This window comes from Danio rerio, chromosome 6 (assembly GCF_052040795.2).
Source record: "Danio rerio strain M-AB ecotype USA chromosome 6, GRCz13ab, whole genome shotgun sequence".
NCBI classification, from domain to species: Eukaryota; Metazoa; Chordata; class Actinopteri; order Cypriniformes; family Danionidae; genus Danio; species Danio rerio.
In genome coordinates this window covers 58,632,501-58,657,623 of record NC_141026.1, presented here as the reverse complement: position 1 = coordinate 58,657,623, position 25,123 = coordinate 58,632,501, and the positions used below count along the sequence as shown (strand labels likewise).

General features: G+C 36.9%; 2 long non-coding RNA genes across 2 annotated transcripts in view; both read right to left on the bottom strand.

Annotated features, from left to right (window-relative positions):
• LOC147843698 (uncharacterized) overlaps positions 1 to 25,123 on the bottom strand; it is a 341,063-nt gene that overhangs the window by 212,126 nt on the left and 103,814 nt on the right. The window lies entirely within an intron of this gene.
• LOC147843699 (uncharacterized) lies at positions 6,768 to 12,228 on the bottom strand. Its single transcript, XR_015494414.1, has 3 exons — positions 11,168 to 12,228; positions 10,077 to 10,985; positions 6,768 to 8,825 (listed from the first exon to the last, which is right to left on the bottom strand). It is a non-coding gene; the product is annotated as an uncharacterized LOC147843699 (long non-coding RNA).

Sequence of the window (25,123 nt, the reverse complement as noted above, 5' to 3'; positions counted from 1 at the left end):
CAGACTTCATGAAACAAAGCAATTTTTAATAGATTTAACCTAATAGTCAATAGACATAATAGTTGTAAATCAAACAAGCTTTCTGCTATTCTACAGAGATTACTTTGTGTGCGCCTTGTATTCCGAATGTCCTCACAAGTATAGCAAATTTAGTAAATTGATTCTAAGTGGACATATTTTTTATCTCCATGGTGTGGTACTGTGAGGGTTAATTTAGGGGTAGAGGGAGTGAATATACAGTCTGCAGTATAAAAATCAGTACGTCTATGTGTGTGTGTGTGTGTTTATGTGCCTGTGTGTCTCTGTCTGTCTGTCTGTTTGTGTGTCTGTGTTTGTGCATGTGTGTGTGTGTGTGAGATGAAGTGTTTTGTTCACTCTTGCTTCCCTTTCACCTCTGGCATTTGTCAGTAGGAGTGACAGTGTGAAGACGAGAGGCTCATCCATTATTGAAAAGCTTTCATTATCTGAGAGAAGAGTTAAACACAGCAGACCTGACGCACGCTGGGGCTCAGAGAGCTTCTACACTGATTTATAAGAGCTTTCCTAAAGGTGTTCATCGCATGGGTTAATACACACCTTAAAGAAGTTATTATTTCCCATTTATCTCTGCATTTAATTTCAAATTTGTGCTTCAAATGTGTTAAGCTATAGAAATAAGAAACATCTTTCCTCGGTTTTAAGTTTAAGTAACGTTGTTAATAAAATATCAAAAATATGTTTAGTTTTAGTTTAACTTTGTACAAAAATCTGTACAATAAAATCTCTCTTTCAGACCCTTTTTACTTGTTTTAATTTTGTTATGAAGTTTATTGGGTTCTAACAATGTTTATTGTTATTTATTTTGTTGTAAAGTGTGCTTGATTGTCATTTATATAATATTATATCATATATTACATTACATTACGTTGCATTATGGTAGTATTTCATCAACTCTTGATGCTCTATTTATAAAACCTTGCAACACATAATGACATTTTCTGGATGTTAATCTCATTGAGGTATGCTAGAGTATTTAAAAATAAAAACTGAAAAGATTTTAATTGTTAAATATTATCCTAATTGGCACTGATTTACGAAAATGACTAGAAATGCTGTTTTCTGTATTCCAGGTCAGTAGTTGGCGCTGTAACTCCTGTAGTTCACATAACACACATATATCACTTTGACTAAATCACATTTTTGAAGCCTTAAGTCAGCATGCAATAGTCATTTTTTCCTCTGTCATGATGTTCATCAACTTGAAATTGTCCTGAAATTAAAACAAAAAAAATAGGGCAGTGCTTGATTTTGTCCTTTGGAAACTGATTAAATTGTTGGAAGATGAGTGTTGCTAACAAAATGAAGGAAACTTGATGAATTAGTGAAGGGAGAGCAGAAATATGACACGGCCTGATAGCCCTTTCCTAAAGGACGATGGCTCCTCCCTAAAGGACTGATCTCTGCCTTATATGACTGTAAGCTCCGCCCCAAATGACTGATAGCCCTTCCCTAAATGACTGATAGCTCTGCCCTAAATGACTGATAGCTCCTCCCTAAATAACTGATAGCTCCACCCTAAAGGACTGCTAGCGCCACCTTACATTATATATTGCTCCTCCCCAAATGACTGATAGTCCCACCTTAAATTACTAATAACCCCACCTTAAATGACTGATAGCCCCGCCCTAAATGACTGATAGCTCTGCCCTAAAGGACTGTTAACTCTGCCCTAAATGACTAATAGCCCCACCTTAAATGACTGATAGCTCCGCCCTAAAGGACTAATAGCTCTGTCTTAAATGACTGTAAGCTCCACCCTTAATGACTGATAGATCTGCTCTAAATGACTGATAGCTCACCCTAAATTACTTATAACTCTGCCCTAAAGGTCTGATGCCTCTGCCCTAAGTGTCTGATAGCCCTGCACTAAATGACTGACAGCTCCACCCGAAAAAACTGATAGCCCCGTCCTAAAGATCTGACGCCTCTGCCCTAAATGACTGATAGCCCCATCCTAAAGGTCTGATAGCCCCGCCTTAAATGACTGATAGCTCTGTCATAAATGACTGATAGCTCCGCCTTAAATGATTGGTAGCGCCTTCTTAAATTACCGATAGCTCCGCCCTAAATGACGGATAGCCGTGATCTAAAGGACTGATAGCCCCTCCCTAAAGATCTGATGCCTCTGCCCTTAATGACTGATTGCCCTGCCCTAAATGACTGACAGCTCTGCCCTAAATGACTGATAGCCCCGTCCTAAAGGTCTGATAGCCCTGCCTTAAATGACTGATAGCTCTGTCCTAAATGACTGATAGCTCCGCCTTAAATTACTTATAACCCTGCCTTAAATTACTAATAGCCCCCTCTTAATTGACTGAAAGCTATGCCATAAATGACTGATAGCCCCGTCCTAAAGGTCTGATGCCTCTGCCCTAAATGACTGATAGCCCCGTCCTAAAGGTCTGATAGCCCCGCCTTAAATGACTGATAGCTCTGTCCTAAATGACTGATAGCTCCGCCTTAAATGATTAGTAGCGCCGCCTTAAATGACTGATAGCTCCGCCCTAAATGACTGATAACCGTGATCTAAAGGACTGATAGCCCCTCCCTAAAGATCTGATGCCTCTGCCCTAAATGACTGATTGCCCTGCCCTAAATGACTAAAAGCCCTGCCTTAAATTACTGATAGCTCCGCCCTAAATGATTGATACCTCTGCCATAAATGACTGTTAGTGCCACTTTAAATGACTGATAGCTGTAATCTAAAGGACTGATAGCCCCTCCCTAAAGATCTGATAGCCCTTCCCTAAAGCACTGATAGCTCCACCCTTGACCCATTCCATGTGAAGAAGTAAAGAAAAGTCATTTCGAGGGGGGGTTAGGTTTTGATATTTGATTCTTTGAGTATGAATCAAATTAATGTAAACTAATAAATACAAAATAATGAAGTGCACCGATGGCGCTAGCAGTCCTTTAGGGTGGAGCTATCATTGTTTATGATAAGTGTTACAACATATTAAAATAGGAAGAGTAAATTTAGTTTTGATTCTTACTTTAAAATGGTATTTTTTTTTAAACGTAAACATTTTTCAGGCCCCCAAAATTCCACTGTCATATAAATAAACAGCCAATATGTGCAAAAAGTTTGAGTTGTTTTTGTAGAAATCATGTAAAATGTCATTCCTTGAATGAGCAGTTACACTTTGAATGACTTACTTATCGTCTTCCTGTATGTTTCCTTTATGGACGAATTCACCTTCAACACCAAGACCGGTTTAAGATCCCATTCTTTTATCCTCCATTGATTCTCCTGTTCTGAAATTCCTCCGAGAAGAAGGGAACGTGGCCTGTGTGACGTCCTCTGGGACCGAGCCTACGAGCTGATATTCAGTCTTTGAAAAGCCAGAGCTGCTTGAAGAGATCCGACACAATGCTCGCGGCGTCGGAAAGTCATTTCCATCTCAATGACACACGTCTCAACATTCCTCCAACAGAGATATAACAAATAACACAATAATTAGACGCGATTCCGTGTTGAGGAGCCCATATTAGCATGATAATGAGAAAGTAATTAGTAATACCTCCGCGAGAGGCACGATCGGCCGGCTCAGCAAACTCGGTTGTATTGTTATATCACTTTTGCGACAATTGTGATTGAAAGAATGGCCGTGTCGTAAAACTCATCGGCGCCTCCGAGGAGCCTTTTGTGGCCTTGGCGAAATGAAATAACGCTGGGTTTTTGGATGAGGAGGAATTACAGGACGAGGGGAGTAATTATATTCGATTGTTTCCAGCGTTCACCTCTGTTCTTCGTCACGCTCCGCACCATCAGCCTCCCTCCGAGCACATCTTTTATTACGACATTCTCCTCGGCCCATACACTACATCTGATCCCCTCTCATTATGCAAATCAATTTCGTTTTGGGGAGAAAAAGCAGGGAGTTGGTTAACAAAGACAGCTGAAGAGGACGCCGAAGGGAGTGAAAATTGGAAGTGGGAATGGGGTCCTCGATAATTTATTTATTTTTTTCTGGTGGAAATCAAATCTGCAGTTACTTGTCTTCGCAGTGTAATATTCGTTTAATTTTCCAGATACACCTTTTAATGAGTGTAGACACATGATTTTCCTCTGAAATCTAGTGAGGTTGCTCAGATTTAGTCTTAAAGTCAGTCAGAGACTACTATTAAGGAAATTATTTACATATGAAAATATTCATTTGAAATACTGCCTCCGTTTTTAAGTTAATATTTCAATATAGACAAATTTTCTAAGAAATAAAGTTCGTTCATTATGCCAAAACATGTTAGCAACAAACTAAATCTTGCTAGAAACATAAAAGCAATGTGCTAAATTAGTTTGCGTTGGAATATGCCACAATTTGCTAGAAACAGGATAGCAATGGGGCAAAACATTTAAGCAACATCTTAGACATGTGCTAAAACTTGATAGTAATGTGCTAACATGTCATCAAGATATCAAATATGTTAGCTATATGCTAAAAGGTGGTAGAATCATAATAGCAGTATGTTAAGATGTTATCAACATTTCATTAGCAATTTATTTGTTAAACCAGACTAGAAACATGATAGCAATGCTAAAACATGTTAGCTGTTAATACGTCAACATTTGCTAAAGCTTGAAAGGAGTGGGGCAAAACATTTAAGCAACATCTTAGACGAATGCTAGAACTTGATAGCAATGCACTAACATGTTATCAACATATTAAATGTTAGCCATATGCTAAAACTTGCTAGAATCATGGTAGCAGTATGTTAAAATGTTAGCAACATTTCATTAGCATTTTATTTGTTAAACTGTACTAGAAACATGATAGTAATGCTAAAACATGTAAGCTGTAAACATGTTAACATTTGCTAAAAACAAGAAAGGAGTGAGGCAAAACATTTGAACAACATCTTAAATGTATGCTAAAACTTGATAGCAATGCACTAACATGTTATCAACATATTAAATGTTAGCTATATGCTAAAATTGTTAGAATTATGGTAGCAGTATGTTAATATGTTAGCAACATTTCATTAGCATTTTATTTATGTTAAACCATTCTAGAAACATGATAGTAATGCCTAAACATGTAAGATGTTAAAATTAGCTAGAAACATGATTGCAGTATGGTAAAGCTTTAAGCAACATCTTGGACATGTGCTAAAACTTGATGGCAATATGGTAACATGTTATCAACTTATTAAATGTAAGCCATATGCTAAAACGTTTTAGAAACATGAAAGCAGTATGTTAAGATGTTATCAACATTTCATTAGCAATTTATTTGTTAAACCGTACTAGAAACATGATAGTAATGCTAAAACATGTAAGCTGTTAACATGTCAACATTTGCTAAAAACAAGAAAGGAGTGGGGCAAAACATTTGAACAACCTCTTAAATGTATACTAAAATTTGATAGCAATGCACTAACATGTTATCAACATATTAAATGTTAGCCATATGCAAAAACTTGTTAGAATCATGGTAGCAGTATGTTAAGATGTTAGCAACATTTCATTAGCATTTTATTTATGTTAAACCATTGTAGAAAAATGACAGTAATGCCTAAACATGTAAGATGTTAAAATTTGCTAGAGGCATGATTGCAGTATGGTAAAGCTTTAAGCAAAATCTTGGACATGTGCCAAAACCTGATAGCAATATGCTAACATGTTATCATCATATTAAATGTAAGCCATATGTTAAAACCTGTTAGAAACATGAAAGCAGTATGTTAAGATGTTAGCAACATTTCATTAGCATTTTATTTGTTAAACCGTACTAGAAACATTTGAACAACATCTTGAATGTATGGTAAAACTTGATAGCAATGTGCTTACATGTTATCAACATATTAAATATGTTAGCCATATGCTAAAACATGTTAGAAATATGATAGGAGTGGGACAAAACATTTAAGCAACATCTTAGACATATGCTAAAACTTGAAAGCAATGTACTAACATTCTATCAACATATTAAATGTTAGCCATATGCTAAAACTTAGAATCATGATAGCAGTATGTTAAGATGTTAGCAACATTTCATTAGTATTTTATTTGTGTTAAATCATTCTAGAAACATGATAGTAATGCCTAAACATGTAAGATGTTAACATTTGCTAGAAACATGATTGCAGTATGGTAAACCTTCAGCTTCACTTTTATTAATTTAAACAATTACGTTGACCACAATGAGCCAGGCTTTACAAACTATTAGGAGCACATAACACACAGTGAGAAGGAAGAGAGAACATAAACTCTTTATGAGAATAATTTTACAGAGCGACGCACGTTACCTCTGCGCAGCAGATTCATCACTGAGACACAGCGCACAGCCCTCGGGTATCTGCGGACACTTTTAAAACTGAGCAGCGCAACGGGAGGAAATCAGTGCGTTGAGGATCTGTCCAATGTATTATTGAGTCTTTTCTCATTTAAAGTTTTAGGTAGGCCTATTTTGTGTGTGAAGAGCAGGTAATAACCCTCTCTACTCCAATGTTGTGAATGGGATCTGCTGATCTAACCAGTTAAACTCTGCTGCTATGTTGGGATTTCCGCCTGGATTTTGCCTACACAAATTTAAAAGCTTCCCAAATCCACATGCAGAGGTGTAAATGCAAAATTTTGGTATCATTTTAAAGAAAACCCTTTGAATTGTCATAAAACACTATTGAACGTGTTTAAAATAACTGTATGTGTTGTCTGTGTTATAATACCTGAAAAAAGAGGCGCCTTTTTGTATATTTTTCTTTTTTTTTTATAAACTCAGATTTGAAAGGGTACCTTTTAGGTTGTGTGTGGTTTAGCGTGCTGTAATTAATTTTGGTAGTTCCTGCACATGTCTGTAATCATAGGAAAAAAGAAAAATGTCTCCATCATAATCTATGCAAAAGTTATTGTATTCCAACTGATGAGAGGTGCTGTACAAGCCACAGGGATCAATCATTGTTTACATATTTCACTATTCTTTTGTTTGATCAAACATAATTCACTGTGTTTGGACCACGTCAGACATATAAAAGGAGTACTTATGCACATCACCTCAAAAACAGAGGAGAAATGGCCCTGAAGCGCACAGCATAAGGTAAGAGATGACAGCTGTCTGTGCTATCTGGGGCTGCTTATTGATCATAAATGTATTGTTTTCACTTCTGCGCCATGGAAACACGGCGATTCATTCGACAACTGTTTGATATGTGAATATAATTCAGTAAAAAGAAAGCTAGAACCGTATGAGCACCGGCAAGAGATTTCATTTGAGCTATAACTTGTACATGTGTCATATAAAAAAATATGAAAATGAACCAATGTTCAATGCCCAGCTCGGGTATCCAAAATACTTTGTATTTAAGTGTAAATAACTTTTGTACAGTAGAATAAAAAACAAGTGATGCACATGGATAAAATATAGATTCTGCACTTTGAAACAAAACCACTTAAGGGGGTCTGGTGCAATGCTAGCCCTTTAAATCTTAAAGTGAAAGTCGATGACGTCACAGATCCGGTAGTCCACGGAGTTTAACTGACTAACAGACACAGCGCGTAAACTCTGTTACGGGTCAAAATGAGCCCATTTAATGCTAAACTAAATGCATTTCTCCACTGATTATTAAACTAGCTGGAACAAATAGTTTTGTGGAGTTTTTCTTGTTGTCATACACGCGACACGCAGTTTGTATTGTGAATGAATGGAAAATGATTGACATTGAAGTGCTGAACTGAACATAAATTTAACCACATGAATATTGATCTGTGCTTCACATTAAAGAGCACATAGTTTACCCTTTTTTATGATTTAATATTAATATTATGGTTCTTCTGAGTGTGCCAGTTTAGGTTCAGTTCAAAACACAGTTGAGATGTTTTTATTTTAATGTGTTCAAAAGTGTCATGTTGGGGGCGTGTACACAGCTCGCTGTTTTAGGGGCGTGTTGCTTCACATGAAAATTAGTTTCAGCTTCCCGCCCAACATAACAAGGGGGCGGAGCCAAGAGTTCCCATGCTCTGTGTTTCCAACAGACAAGCAGACAGAGAGAAGCTAAGCTAGGATCAGCATTCAGCCGTACATTTACGACTTGGACACAGACCAAGCAGACAGTACAAAATCATTTGTGTCTGTATAGTTTTACAGCCAACTGTGTGCTAGTTTCAAGTGCCGAGTTTGTACACCGAGACTAATAACCACGCACACTGAATTAACTTTGACTGAGGCACCGGATGTGCCGCTCGAAGCCGCGACACGGCACACCAAATACTCGTAGTGGCGCGGCAGAAACATGAAGTGTCCCGAATCATCGCGCCACGCTGTGCCATGCATTCCAGAACTCCAAACACAGGCCTCCACCAGGGCAAACACAATGGGGCCCCAGGTCGCAACACGAAGTGCCGCCGCATGCACCGCGACAGAAACCCACGCTCAGAACTCCGAAATGCACGGCGCTACACCACGCAAAAAGGCACTTTTAGTGTGCGACCTACAGGCAAGTTTGTTTTTTTTTAATTTCCAATGGAGAGACGCGCACATGAAGCAACGCGCGTGCACTTTTCCAACTGCACCTTGATCACAGGGAGCTTCTGTGTTCGTGGAAATGCAAACGGCTGAAGTGTAATGCCGAGTTCAGACTGCATGATTTTCAAAGTAGTCGTGTCACAGATGTTTTCACACTGCTTGACTATCTGGGCTTGCATTTCGTCGCTGCTTTGTTTACACTGCAAGATGGATCGGCGACATGAACATTCACATTGCATGACTTTACTATATTGAGAATCGCCGACAACTTCGTCCAAACTACGTCTCACAGCCAAAAACATGTAGTATATCTTTTGATATTAACTACTAGGGGTGTAACGATTTATCGTTGTACGATTTATTGCGATGCAAAAATGTCTCGATATGCATCGTGGCATTATGACGATTTGATTACGATATGACGTCCGTTTTCTCTTATTAGTTGAGCTGTTTGCATGTGAGCTACGTTCCACCTGCTGTGGCACGTGAGTTCAGATTGCAGCAGCAGTAATGTTAGCAGACAAGATGAGTGGAGCTGAAATAGAGGACGACCTATCCTCTCAAAATCAGACGTCTGGCAACATTTCGGTTGTACAGTCATTGCTTTAGACTCGTCCGCTTTTTGACACGCATACTGGGTCAAACATCCTAAGTTTTAAAGTCTTCACAGTGATTTACATACTTTGCACAGCGACATGGATACCTCCTAATGGTGTTGAAAGAGTCACATACTGTATTTATAAGGTACAATTCAGCCTAAAATATCATTCTGTCTTCATATAATGTTCCCGCCGCAAAATCACACATGACGTGAGCTCACCGTGAGCTGTTACTACAGAGGGCGGACTGATAGACGCGCGCGTATGGCAAGCCGTTTTAGCATTTAAACCTTTGTTCTGACTATCCATAAATATATTTAGAGATATCTCTAAATCTAATTATATTTTGTCTAGTCATAATTATAATTCGACTAGTCAGAATGACAATTAGAGATATCTGCAATTACAATTGTACTAGTACGACATCAGATTGGAGATATCTGCAAATATATTATGACTAGTCATATTCCTCCATTGACTTCCATTGAAAAATATTTGCAGATATCTCTAAATGAGTTTTGACTAGTCACAATTGTAATTAGAGATATCTCTAAATGAATTTAATTAAATATGAATTAAATACCTGGAAATGTGGATTTTTTTTTTGCACACACAAAAAATCAAGTGACCAAGCAAAGCCTTAAGCTCTTACTGTTAAATTCAATTGAATAGAAAGCTTGTTTTTTTTTGCACCTTTACTTAAATTGTTCCTTAATTTTGTCTCTGTCATTTCAATAATATTTAAAGAAGTTTTTTAATTGTTTTATTTTCCAGAGACAGTCCTGTTTAATTTATTTTCTTAAAGAAGGTTCAGTTTAACAAGTTGAAACAAAAGAAATACATAAAAAATAGTTTACTTGGTAAAATTTGCATTTCAATTTTTATTCCAAATATCGTGATACATATCGAACCGTGAACATTATATCATGATACACATCGTATCGTGAGCTGAGTGTATCGTTACACCCCTATTAACTACATAATGAGAAAGAAGCCTTTAATGGGGTTGAACATGTACATGTTTGCTCACCTGGGTTTAAAGGGAATTAGCCATTTCTCCTCAACGTTGGTAATAAACTAATTTCTTTCTGTATGTAATGTCAAACAGACACGGTTGCTCCTGAGTCCTGTCAAACCTCACTAGTTTTTCCTCCATTTCGTGGGTCCAAATAAACCGAAAAAGAGCGCTGTTAACTTCTCCCCCAGCCTCCCGCTGCCTGGAGCAGGTATACACACACTCACACACAAGTGAAAGCTGCTCTCTCATTGGCTGTAGGCGATCGCTGATGTTATTTTTAGTCAAAACTCAATTCACACGGCATGATTTGAATCGCCGACAGCTCCAGATATTCAGCACGCCAAATATCTCACAGGCATCGGCGACTCATCGGCGATTCTCTCAGATCGTGTCTTCGATCGTTCATACTGTGTGATTGTCACTCACGTGCACGAGCAGCGATTTGCCTGTGATTTCAGGCATTTGTTGGCGATTTCTCAAAACCTGTCGGCAAGCCAAAATCGGGGCTAAAATCACGCAGTCTGAACTAGGCATAAGGTAGACACAATGAAAAGTCCGCATGTTTGCAAACCTACCAAAAGGTACAAACAATAATTCTGATTAAAGCGATAGTGTGGAGAAAATTGATCTTGTGTTGAGCCCAATGAGCCTTACATCTAAAAATAGAGCACGGGTGTTCCTTTAGTGACATCGCTTTGAATCACGCTGAAAATGGCGGACATGAAACAAGAAACTGTAGGATATGGTGATGCGCCTGTCAATCAATATTAGAGGCCGGGGGGACGGCACTCCTACGTCAAGTTGCGGTCAGTCTGAAAACCGCTCCAATTGGTCCTCCGTTTTTATGTTGTTAAATTGAAAAAAAAAGGACTGTCAATTCAATTCAATTCAATTCAATTCAGCTTTATTTGTATAGCGCTTTTACAATGTAGATTGTGTCAAAGCAGCTTCACATAAATGGTCATAGTAACTGGAACAGTGTGGTTCAGGTTTTAGTGTTTAAGTTCAGTTCAGTTCAGTTTAGCTCAGTTCAGTGTGTCAAACAGTGTGACTGTTTGTGTTTATTTCACCCCAATATGATGGTCTATACACTATACTTACACACGTCTGTCCAAACAGCTTGAAAAGTAGATTTTTCACTATAGGTGTCCTTTAAGTTAGAGAATGGCTTCAGAACATTTAGGATACGGTAGGCCTACATGACACATTTCCAGTGCCTTATAATAGGCGACCTTTGTTGGCTTATTGTGTAAAGATCGGATTTAGATCAGTGCCAGCTGGCCGATACCCGATCCAGCAAAAAATATGCGGTATTGAACCGATATCCGATCCCAGTATTGGGATCGGTGCATCCCTAGGTGACATGGAGGTAAACAACTCTTAAACAAAAGTTATTACAGTGAATCATTACAACACACTACAGAAATAACATATGTTCTGGAGGAGCAGCTCAAGTATAAAAGTCAAAGGGTTACAGGCTAATTTATTGAGCATGAAAAAGAAAAATTAGTTGAGGATCTCAGCCGTTTTTCCCAGACAGGAGTGTTTCTTCTGTTGTGTAATCTGACAGACGAGAACAGCCTCACGATCGGCGCTTCAACACAGTAAGAGTATTCATTTATGCACTGTGATTAACACACTAGCTGGTAATTTATTGGTAATGTTAAGTAGTTAGTGCTTGATTAGGTTGAGGTGAAGCTGCCACAGTAAAGGTCGAGTTCACAGCGGCTTTGAGGTTAAGCTGATAAAGTCACTAATTAAACAGAACAAAATTACACATGGTTCCTCTTGCATATATTGACGTACAACTGCAATCCCACTGTAGCTAATGTCAAGTATATTAGTGTGTAATTTGACAAGATCTGATGGTGTACATATGGGCAATATGATACAAGCAGGGGTATGATTTGATCAATGCATTTTATATGAATATAGTTTCTAGTTTAGCATTAAAGTGTTTAATAGTAATATAATAGTTTTTGAGGAAATATTGTAACATAATAGGTTATATAAGTATGCATAAATAAACATACATTCCTAAAAAAATGTATGTATACACATACAGCTGAAACCAGAAGTTTACATACACTCTAAAAAAGGAACATAACCATTTAAAAAAAAAAAAGTCTGATGGTAAATCATACTAAACGTTTACTATTTTAGGTCCGCTAGGATTACCTAAGTCATTTACATTTGCTAAATGCCAGAATAATGACCAAATTTTATTGATTATTATTTGAATAATTTTATATTAATTTCTTTACAGTCAAAAGTTTACATTCGTTTCCTTGGTATTTCTTTAACTTTGCTTTTAAACTGTATAACTTTGGTCGAATCTGTTCGATTGGTGTGAGTCAGATTTGTAGGCTGTCTCGCTCGCACAAGCTTTTTCAACTCTGCCCACAAATTTTCTATAGGATTGACATCAGGGCTTTGTGATGGCCACTCCAAAAGATTCACTCTGTTGTCCTTAAAGCACATTTTGACTAATTTGGCAGTATGCTTAGGGTCATGGTGTGTTTGGAAGACCCATTTGTGGCCAAGTTTTAATTTCCTGGCTGATGTCTTGAGATGTTGCTTCAGTATTTCTCCATAATGTTCTTTCTTCATGATGCCATCTATGCTGTGAAGTGGACCAGTCCCTACTGTAGCAAAACAGCCCCACAACATGATGCTGCCGCCCCCATACTTCACAGTTGGGATGGTGTTGCTAGGCTTGTAAGCTTTCCCCTTTGTCCTCCAAATGTAACACCGGTCGTTATGGCCAAACAGTTCAATCTTAGTTCCATCAGACCACAGGACATGTCTCGAAAATGTATTATTTATCCCAGTATGTTAAGCTAATTGTAATCTGGCTTTTTTGTTGATCTTGGCTTGTTGATTTTCCCATGTTCCCACCTTGACACCATCATCTGAGCTTTTTCAGAGGCGTAATAATCTTATTGTATGTAAACTTGACTTTCAAAAAAAGTTATAACAATTTCGCAACAAATATCTCTCTCATTATTCTGCTATCAAGCAGAACAGAAACAAAAGTGATAATCCAAACTTACCTAATAGAGAAAAAGTTTAGTCACATTAACATCTGGATCTTTTTTTTTTTTTTTTTTTTTTTTTTTTTTTAATGGATGTGTCCCTTTTTATACGGTGTATGTGAACTTCTGGTTTTAACTGTTCACGCACACACATTCATATATATATATACACACATACGCACGCACACGCACACACACGCATTTAGTTGAAATTTTGTAGTTTGTAATTTTTTATTCCTAAAGATGTTCAGTGACAAAAAGACTATTTTAATATTTATATATATATGTGTATATATGTATGTGTGTGTTTACTGTATATATATATATATATATATATATATATATATATATATATATATATATATATATATATATATATATGTATATATGTATATTCTTATATATATATATATATATATATATATATATATATATATATATATATATATATATATATATATACATATATACATACATATTTTCATACACACGCGCACACACACACACACATTTATATATGTGTGTGTGTGTGTGCGTATGAATATAAATATATATATATATATATATATATATATATATATATATATATATGTATATGTATATATGTATATGTATATATATATATATATATATATATATTTATATATATATATGTATATATATATATTTATATATATATATATATATATATATATATATATATATATATATATATATATATATGTATATATATATGTATATATATATATGTATATATATGTATATATATATATAAATATATATATATGTATATATATATATTTATATATATATATATATATATATATATATATATATATATATATATATATATATATATATATGTATATATATATATGTATATATATGTATATATATATATGTATATATATATATATATATATATATGTATATATATATATATATATATATGTATATATATATATATATATATATATATATATATATATATATATATATATATATGTATGTATATATATATATGTATGTATATATATATATATATATATATATATATATATATATATATATATATATATATATATATATATATGTATGTATATATATATATGTATGTATATATATATATGTATGTATATATATATATGTATGTATATATATATATATGTATATATATATATATATATATATATATATATATATATATATATATATATATATATATATATATATATATATATATATGTATGTATATATATATATATATATGTATGTATATATATATATATATATATATATATATATATATATATATATATATATATATATATATATATATATGTAGAAAATGTAATATATGTACAATGTATAGAAATATTTGTTAATACATTTTATTTGATAAAATGTTTGTTTTTGCAAACAAATAACAATGCATACATATAAAATAATAATTATTATTTTTTTATCTCATTAATGTTTTTTTTTTAATTTATTTAAAATACTTGTAGCTTTTTCCTAATTGATTTGAGAATGCTGAATGTGTTAAAGTAACTATTTCTTTTTAACCTCTGGTCACCTTCCAAAAAAAAAAAAATCTGACACAATCTGGGCAGTGGCTGAGGAAAAAAATAGTAGCATTACAGAAGTAATAACTCTCCAACATGATCAGCACTTTGCCCTTGACCGGGTCACATTATCTTGCAGCTGCTCCTACGGGACCGTCCAGCCATGCAATCCATCTCCTGTAAAAACTCTCTGGATTCATAAAAGTGTCCACTAAACACCGCATTATCGCGCTGTCACGTTCGATTCCTCATGCAGCTGGATTATAGAAATGTGCGTGGCATTCTGCTGCCTGTCTCGCACTGACAGATGGATTTATGAAGTCGCTGCATTTCTCAATCAGCTTAATTGAATTGTTGGTCTGCAGAGGAAGCAGAAATGATCCTGCAAGATGCGGATTGATCAAAGCGTGGCTCCTTCACAGCAGGGTCATGACCTCACTCCGTATGTGCGCTGACTGACGCCGCGCTGTCTCAGCATGCCTACTGATGCCAACGGCACTCACACACACACACACACACACGCACACACACACACACACACACACACACAGGAACAGAAAGAGAGAGTAGCCATTGGCAAGGTTAGCATCTCCCCACCCTCTTGTCTTGTATTGAAAATAATGAGGATGTCACTTTGTGCGGCAGCGTGCCAGACTTGAACAAAGAAAAGATATGCTTTAGATTTGAACGATCAATAAATGAAATAATTTAATGCATTCTAAAAAATATTCACAGATGAGCCACTGTAAAAAATGCAGGCTTCCACACAATTCATGTTTATGTTGTACCAGGAAAAATCGATTAAGTTATCTTAATTGTTTTTTTGTTTTTTTTTTACAAATTTAAGTGACAAGGTATCCTCCCAAAAAACACTTAAGGATTGTGTTGTTTTCGTTTGAACAAGCAGCAAAAATTATTATTTTTTAAGTGTAGAATGCATGAAATAGAGCAGAGAATTGCTACATATGGCTGAAGACAAAAGTATTATTATTATTATTATTATTATTAATAATAATAATTATTAATTATTAATTATTGCTAATATTTCCTAAGTGCTGTTCAACAGAGATGAGATTGTTTTGTTTTTAAACACATTTATAAACAGAATTTTAAAAACTAATATCTAATAACTGATCTATTTAGACTTTTCAATGATGATGGCACATCATTTATATATACATACATATATATGTTTGATTTTGTTTTTATATACACAATTATGCCGTCAAACTGTTTTATAAACGCAATATCACACGAGTAGCAGTGCGATATGGCTGTATATCGGCACTGGTGGGGGCACTCGACCTGAGGCCTCATGCCAACGCACGGCTCCCAACAGTGCCGATATACAGCCATAGCGCACTGCTACTCGTGTGATATTGCTCATATATATAATATACAATTTAAACGTTTGAAAAGCCAAAATTACAAGTTTCTGTATATATATATATAAGCAGTTTTTTTTGTATTATTATTCCAGCCAAATTAAGTGTAAATTCAGTGTAAATAAAATATTAGCTGCTTCAGTCCAACAGCTAAGATGACAGCAGGGTGGACATTCCAGCAAGACAATGGTCCAAAACACAACCAAGGAGACTCTCTTTCAGAGAAGGCATAAATCCAATATAAAATACAAAATAAAGCTCAGATTTGCTAGACGAGACCCACAGAACCATCAAGATTTGACTCTCTGTTGAAGTCTGAGCAAAGCATGCGACTTCATTCTCCAAATGAGAGGCGTCTTTAAGCTGACATCCCCAACATAGCTTTGAATATAAAGTATTTAACACATTTCAGTAGTTCATATCATTTTTTTTACAAAAATTTTTTTTGTTTAATTTTGTTTTTATTGTTTGGTTTTTTACCAAAATCTGCTTCAATTCCATGTGAGCAGCTCTTTTAGAAATATTATTCCCAAGAAAAAAATGATGCATTCAATACTTATCTTCCCTGTTGTAAACTTTATAACTCTGCGGACCCGGTACCGGGTCCGTGACGTCATCGACTTTCGCTTTCAGATTTAAAGGGCTAGCGTTGCAGCAGACCCCCGTAAGTGGTGTCATTTGAAAGTGTAGAATCTATATTTTATGCACATATGCATCACTTATATGGTTTTTATCCTACTGTATAAAAGTTATTTACACTTAAATACACAGTAGCCTATTTTGGATACCCGAGCTAGGTATTTTACATTGGTTCATTTTCATATTTTTTTATATGACACATGTACAGGTTATAGCTCAAATGAAAGCTCTTGCCGGTGCTCATACAGTTCTAGCTTTCTTTTTACTGAATTATATTCATATGCCAAACAGTTGTTGGATGAATTGTGGTGTTTCCATGGTGCAGAAATGTAAACAATACATTTATGATCAATAAGCAGCCCCAGATAGCACAGACAGCTGTCATCTCTTACCTTGTGCTGTGCGTTTCAGGGCCATTTCTCCTCTGTTTTTGAGGTGATGTGCATAAGTAATCCTTTTATATGTCTGACGTGGTCCAAACACAGTGAATTATGTTTGATCAAACAAAAGAATAGTGAAATATGAAAACAATGATCGATCTCTGTGGCTTGTACAGCACCTCTCATCAGTTGGAACCCAATAACTTTTGCATAGATTATGGTGGAGACTTTTTTCTTATTTCCTATGATTACAGACATGTGCAGGAACCACTAAAATTAATTACAGCACGCTAAACCACACACAACCTAAAAGGTACACTTTTAAATTTGAGTTTATAAAAAAAATACAAAAAGCACCTCTTTTTTAGGTGTTTATTATAACACAGACAACATATACAGTTATTTTAAACACTTTCAATAGTGTTTAATGAAAATTCAAAGGGTTTTCTTTAAAATGATACCAAATTTTTGCATTTACACCTCTGCATGTGGATTTGGGAAGCTTTTAAATTTGGGTAGGCAAAATCCAGGCGGAAATCCCCAAATAGCAGCAGAGTTTAAGTGGATAATCTATAAATCTTTTTTACACTTTACATCGTTTGCAAAAGTTATAGTTGACCGTGAGATTTCCTGCTAAACAGCTTTAAAAGTTTTACATTCCCGTTGCACACTATTAAAGCACATGCATGAGCACAAGAGAGCTGCATTCACTCACATTCAAGGCTTCTGCGTTGTTATTTTTTTATATTGTCAGCGCCGCCATAACCTGTCCTTTCCTTAAGCCTATTGTATTTTTATAAACAGTCGAGCAGAGCGAAGGAGGCAGAGAGGAGACTCGGTCATACGTCAGGCCGCGAGAAGAGACAGCATCATTTATCTTTCTGTTGGGACCTCAGAAGGCTCGCAAAGTTTCACCAGGGACATCTGATATACTGTACAATCTTCCTCTTCGCGAACCTAAAATAATCACACATGACCTTGTTTCAGTCCCTTAGAAATTGGCAGCGATCGAGGATCACTGAGGTCGAACAGGAGTGCATTGCCAAACCGCAATATGTAGATCTATTTAGAGACCTGAAAAGATGCACTAGACGCCTCTGGTCAAGATTGACGGAAATGACAATGCAACGATTAGCTCACTCGACATTTAACTGGAAATGACGACATCATGAAGGATTTTATTCAGTGTCACACTGTTTTTGGACAGACGTGGTGAATATGAATTGCATCTTTCTTTTTCGAGCACAAAAGCAATTAAATCTGTAGGGTTTGGAGTGGCTTGAGGCTGTATAAATAATAATAGAGTTTTTCTTTGCACCTTTTTCTTTGTCAGTGGTGTGGCAGTAGCTCAGCAGAACACTATGTTTTCAGTGAACACGGTGTCAGAAGTGCTGCATCACTGTCTCCAGTCCTGCTGTTCTTCTGCTGAGCTGAAAATCAAACACACTGCTGAAATGTGTGACTTTCCGAAAGTAATGAAGGGTCTTAAAATAATTTTAGTGATTTGGATGATGAATGCGTTAAATTCAGCATGAACCCAAAGTTAAGATTTTTTTTTTCTCCTTTTATTGTGATGTACATCCACTTGATTATAAAATGTTGGGCGGCGCCTGATTTCATTCTTTGGAAACCGGTTGGATTGTTGATATGGGCGTTTCTAACAAAATGAAAGGAGACTGACGAGTGGACAAATTCAGGGCAAATCAGCTCCACCCTAAAGGACCAATGGCCCCACCCTAAATGACTGATAGCTCCGCCCATAAAGTACTAATAGGTGCATTCGACTTCATGCAGCGCTGTGCAGATTGATCGAAATCTGTCTTAAAGTGGTGCATGCTGGTTAGAAATTTTGTCCGGATCAGACCATGCAGCATCTGAAGAGCTATAAACCGACTGAATCAGACCATGCAGCATCTGAAGAGCGACTGCACGAGCTCTGATGATGACACCGGTATTACACGATTGGCCGAGTTCACCGTGTGACAACAACCCATGTGTGTTTGAGGTTTATTATTGGACAAATTCCGATTCACAAATTTCGAAACAAATGATTTACTTTTCATCCCCTCTCTATCTTGTACACATCATGCGTATTAAAAGACTACAAATATTTTACTGCAGTAATCATTTTTTGCTTAATAATTTGTTTATAAAGGCTAGATTGTTTGCACAGGTTTTTTTTCGACCCTTTTTATACAGACTATTTACTGCATCCAGCTCCATGAACGATTTAAATAATATATTTTAGAGCATAACCTAAATATTAACTCAAATAAGTCTGACAGGCTTGTAATAAAATAATTATCATCATTGATCCTGGCACCCTAAAGCTTTCCTAACAAATTAAGTTAAAGTACTATTTTATTAAATAATTATAAAATGATTTTATAATATATATATATATATATATATATATATATATATATATATATATATATATATATATATATATATATATAAATAAAATAAAAAATGATGATGACGCCATGTGATTGGTCATCATGACTACAGCAACTTTGAGCCCCGAAGTGTACAGCTGTCCGGCTTGACAGGTCTGTTTTCAACTCCGCCCCCGCCTGCGCTCTGCTTATCTTGTTGATCACTGGCTGCAGTTGTGCTTCATGTCGAACGCACCTAAATAACTGATAGCTCTGCCCAAAAGGACAAATTGCCTCGTACTAAACAACTGATAGCTCTGCCCTAAAGAACTAATGGCCTCGCACTTAATAACTTATAGCTCTGCCCTAAAGAACTAATAGCCCCACCCTAAATGACTGATAGCTCCACCCTAATGGTCTAATGACCCCACCAAAAATTACTGATAGCTCTGCACTAAAGCACCAATGGCCCCACCCTAAATGACTGATAGCTCCGCACTAAAGCACCAATGGCCCCACCCTAAATGACTGATAGCTCCGCCCTAAAGTACTAATAATCCCACCCAAAATGACTGATAGCTCCGCCCTAAAGTACTAATAATCCCACCCAAAATGACTGATAGCTCCTTCCTATAGGACTGATAGCTCCACCCTAAAGTACTAATAACCCCACCCTAAATGACTGATAGCTCCGCCCTAAAGGAGTAATGGCCCTCTACTAAATGACTGATAGCTCCACCTTAAAGGTCTAATAGCCCAACCCTAAATTACTAATAGCTCTGCCCTAAAGGACTGATAGCTCCACTCTAAAGAACTAATACCCCCCCCCCCTTAATGACTGATAGCTCCGCCCTAAAGGACTAATGGCCCCACCTTAAATGACTAATAGCTACACCCTAAAGGACTGATAGCTCCACTCTAAAGTACTGATAGCCCTGCCTCAGGAATTCCATGTTACCAGAAAATAAAAATAATATAAAATAAAAATGTTTTTTTAACATTTTCTTTAACATTTTATCCAAAGCATTTAAAATGCTAGCATGTTTTTAGCAAGTTTAATTAGCATTGATTAGGCTAAGCGTGTTTGCATGTTTATCATGTTGGTTGTAAGGTAAGCAGTTATAGTGTATTGTGTTTGGCGCATGGGTAAAGCATTTAAACTTGCTAGCATTTCTTTTAGAAATTTTGCATTGCTACAACCTGGTTAACTGTATCACAGTGTTAGCAAAACTAGCATGTTGCTAGCATGTTTCTTGAAGATTAACATGTTTTTTGAATGATTTAGCTTGTTTCTAGCGTCTTTATCTTTTTGCAAGGATAGCAGTTTGTTTAATGAAGATGTATTGTGTTTGACATGTTTAGCACATGGGTAAACTATTTAAACTTTTTGGCATTTCTTTTAGATATTCTGCATTGCTACAATGTGGTTAACTTCATCACAATATTAGCAACATTAGCATATTGCTAGCACGTTTATCCTACTTTATCATATTTTTAGAATGATTTGATGAGTGTTTTGTTCTTTTTGGAAGCAAGGTTAGCATTTTGTTGTAATAAAGCTTTATACTGTGTTCTTAACAACCACATTGCTAAAATAAAATAAGCATGTTGTTAGCATAAATGTAGTATTATTAGCTTTTTGTTAGAACCACTTACTATGTTTCTAATGTGTTTATCAGTATAGCATGTTGTTATGAAGCTTTATGCTTGTTTAACCCATTTACCACATGGCTTTTTTAAATTGTTAGCATATTTTTTTTTAGGGTTGATGCATTAATAATCACATTGCTTGCAAGAATTAGCCTGTTATTCACATGTTATTGCATTTTTTAATATTTGTTAGCATGGCTTTGTATGTTTCTAGAGTTTTAATCATGTTGCTAGTGCGACCGCGCCAGTGCTACACCACCCAATCTGCTCCGAGCTGGAATCAAACCGGCGACCTTCCGCATGGGAGTCGGTTGCTGTAACAAGGAGGCTAAAACCATGGCCTCTAGCGTTTGTTGCTAGAGCACCTTTAGAGGTCAGAGGAGTGAGGTTTACCTGCACAGCACTTTACTAGCTGGCCTCCGTTACACTTGCTAGGTTAGCACAGTGTTAGAATAAAGGTTTGAGATCTGTCACTGGAGCGGTAACTTTTCAAAAGGTACACGTTTGTACATCAATCATTTTTAATCTAATCATTTTTAATCGAAATCGATCGAAATTTATGCTCAATTTCGATTATTGAGTCGACAGAGCTTAAACCCTCTCCTCTTTCGATGAAGTCGCCAGTGTGTAAGCATTTTGGATTTCCAGTGAGTTATGTTGACAACGTTCGTGTTGTCGACAAAAAAAAAAACACAGTTTTGCAAGCTCTGCTATGTATGTATTACGTACGGTTCGTCCGATAGACAACACCGGCATCGCGATCCTCCGCCCGCCCCCGTTGCAAATCCGCTCGCGAAAAGTACAAACTCAGGCCCTGTTTACACTGTCTTTGTTTTCAAATGGCATTTTAGAACGACAACGATTTGACATCCATAGTGGCGTGTAGCATTTCTGAGCAGCCCTCCTTCCTCTCTGCCTCTGAAAATGCACATCACGTGACCACACAGACACAGACGCATACACAGCCATATGAGCTTGAGACAGCAGGTCCAGGCAGTCAGAGGACTGCTTCAATCTTTCACTCACTTGTACTTTGTCATTTTAGTGAACACCTCAAATACTGTTGGCTGGTTCCTGTTGGTTGTGAGTCTTTTTTACCGACGCCATTATAACGACACAGATCACTGCCTATTCACGAGTCCCGCAGAAAAAGTGATTGACAGGTGGTAATTATGTGTGTATCTTGCCTTTATTCATTTACTGTATGGTTTGTTTATGGGTAAAACAAAGACCATGCAGGTCAGGTAGTTAAAACGGTAGGCTACAAATAATTAATTGGTCATTAATTAATTAATTAATAATCAAAAATCGAATCGAATCGTGCCTTTAGAATCGAAAATGTAATCAAATCGAGGATTTGGAGGATCGTGACACCCTTATTAAATATGTAATTTTTTTCAGCTATTACAAGTATGCTAACGTGTGGTATCTTTTCAATGGTTGTCGCTCGTGGTTAATCAGGCTTTCAGACAGGTGAATCAAAGGTTAGCAGAGGCTCCTGTTCAACATTCCACGTTTCTCCGAGCAGCATCCATCAGAAACAACACTGAGCGGAAGAGACATCATTCATTTATCAAGTTAAAGAGCGACGGGTTTGTCCTCTGCTGCTCGACTCTTGCGAGAAGCACATCAGGCTAATATATCAGCTCCATTTTCAGCTAATGCCTGCGAGTCGATACTCTCCTCCAAGACGGCGAGCGCAGAAGCGATGGTTATTGCATGGATGCCCATTTTAAAGTGCTATTGCTGTTTTACAGCAGGTGCTCCGCAGTTTTTTTTCCCTCTCTCGCTCTCTTGTCAAGCAGTTTAGCATACTTATGAAAATCATCACAACAACATTCTTTGCGTGGAGTTACGGGATAAATCTCGACAGCTGCAGCGGCCAGATTTCAGTCCATAAACACATCAGACTCGCGCTGACATCATTTATTTGGACTCATAAATCAAACGCACTCTATGAACACTGCTTATTATAAGATCTATGCATTCACTGTGCATTTACACTGATAGACAAACAGACGGACAGTTATATAGGCAGTTAGACACACTGATGGATTGATAGATCTATCCATTCGTTCATTTATTTATTTTCTTTATTTCCCTTTATTAATCAGGGGTCGCCACAGCAGAATGAAGCTCCAACTTATCCAGCATATTCTTTTTTTACGCAGTGTCTGCCCTTCCAGCTGCAACCCAACACTGGGAAACACCCACACACTCTTGCACACACTCACATACAGTACTGCTAATTTAGCGTATTCAATTCACTTGTACCGCATGTCTTTGGACTGTGGGGGAAACCGGAGCACCCGGAGGAAACCCATGCCAACACGGTCTCCCCATAATGCAACATGCAAACTCCACACAGAAATGCCAACTGACCCAGCTGGGGCTCAAACCAGTGACCTTCATGCTGCCCACTGTGCTGCCCCAGATCCATCTATCCATCTATTTGTTCCATCCATCCATCCATCATTTTATTTAGATTTGCAGCCTAAAAAGCGTTCAAAAAAGGGCATTATTTCATCGATTCTTGCGTTTTACTGTATATATTGCATGTTTTTTTCCAAAGGGTTTGATTTCCTACACAACATGTGACCTTATGACCTGTGTGTTAATATGTTTATATACACTCACTGGCGACTTTATTAGGTACACCTGTCCAACTGCTCGTTAACGGAACCGCGCTCAAACTGAGCATCAGAATGGGGGAAGAAAGGTGATTCAAGTGACTCTGAATGTGGCATGGTTATTTGTGCCAGACGGGCTGGTCTGAGTATTTCAGAAACTGCTGATCAACTGGGATTTTCATGCACAACCATCCTTAGGGTTTACAGAGAATGGTCTAAATAAGAGAAAACATTCAATGAGCGGCAGTTCTGTGGGCGCAAATGCCTTGTTGATGCCAGAGGTCAGAGGAGAATGGCCAGACTGGTTCCAGCCGATATAAAGGCAACAGTAACTCAAATAAGCACTTGTTACTACCGAGGTCTGCAGAAGAGCATCTCTGAACACACAACACTTCCAACCTTGAGGCGGAAGGGCTACAGCAGCAGAAGACCACACCGGGTGCCGCTCCTGTCAGCTAAGAACAGGAAACTGAGGCTACAATTCACACAGACTCACCAAAACTGGACAATAGAAGATTGGAGAAACGTTGCCTGCTCTGATGAGTCTCCATTTCTGCTGCCACATTTGGATGGCCGGGTCAGAATTTGGCTTCAACCTCATGAAAGCATGGATCCATCCTGCCTTGTATCCATGTTTCAGGCTGATGGTGTTGGTGTAATGGTGTGGGGGATATTTTTTTGGCACACTTTGGGCCCATTAGTATAAATTGAGCATCGTGTCAACACCACAGCCTACCTGAGTATTGTTCCTGACCATGTCCATCCCTTTATGACCACAGTGTCCCCATCTTCTGATTGCTATTTCCAGCAGGATAACACACCATGTCATAAAGCCCAAATCATCTTAGACTGGTTTCTTGAACATGACAATGAGTTCACTGTACTCAACTGGCCTCCAGTCACCAGATCTCAATCCAATAGAGCACCTTTGTGATGTGGTGGAACGGGAGATTTGCATCCGCAGCCGACAAATCTGCAGCAACTGCGTGATCATGTCAATATGGAGCAAGATCTCTGAGGAATTCTTTCAGTATCTTGTTGAATCTATGCCATGAAGGATTAAGGATTAAGCCAGTTCTGAAGGCAAAAGGAGGTCCAACCCGGTGCTAGGAAGGTGTACCTAATAAAGTGGCCAGTTTGTGTGTTGAGTACAGTTGAAGTCAGAATTATTAGCCCCCTGAATTATTAGCCCCCTGAATTATTAGCACCCCTGTTTATTTTTTTCCCCAATTTCTGTTTAACAGAGGGAAGATTATTTCAGCACATTTCTAATTATAATAGTTTTGAAAAATTTCTAATAACTGATTTATTTTAACTTTGCCATGATGACAGTATATAATAATTGA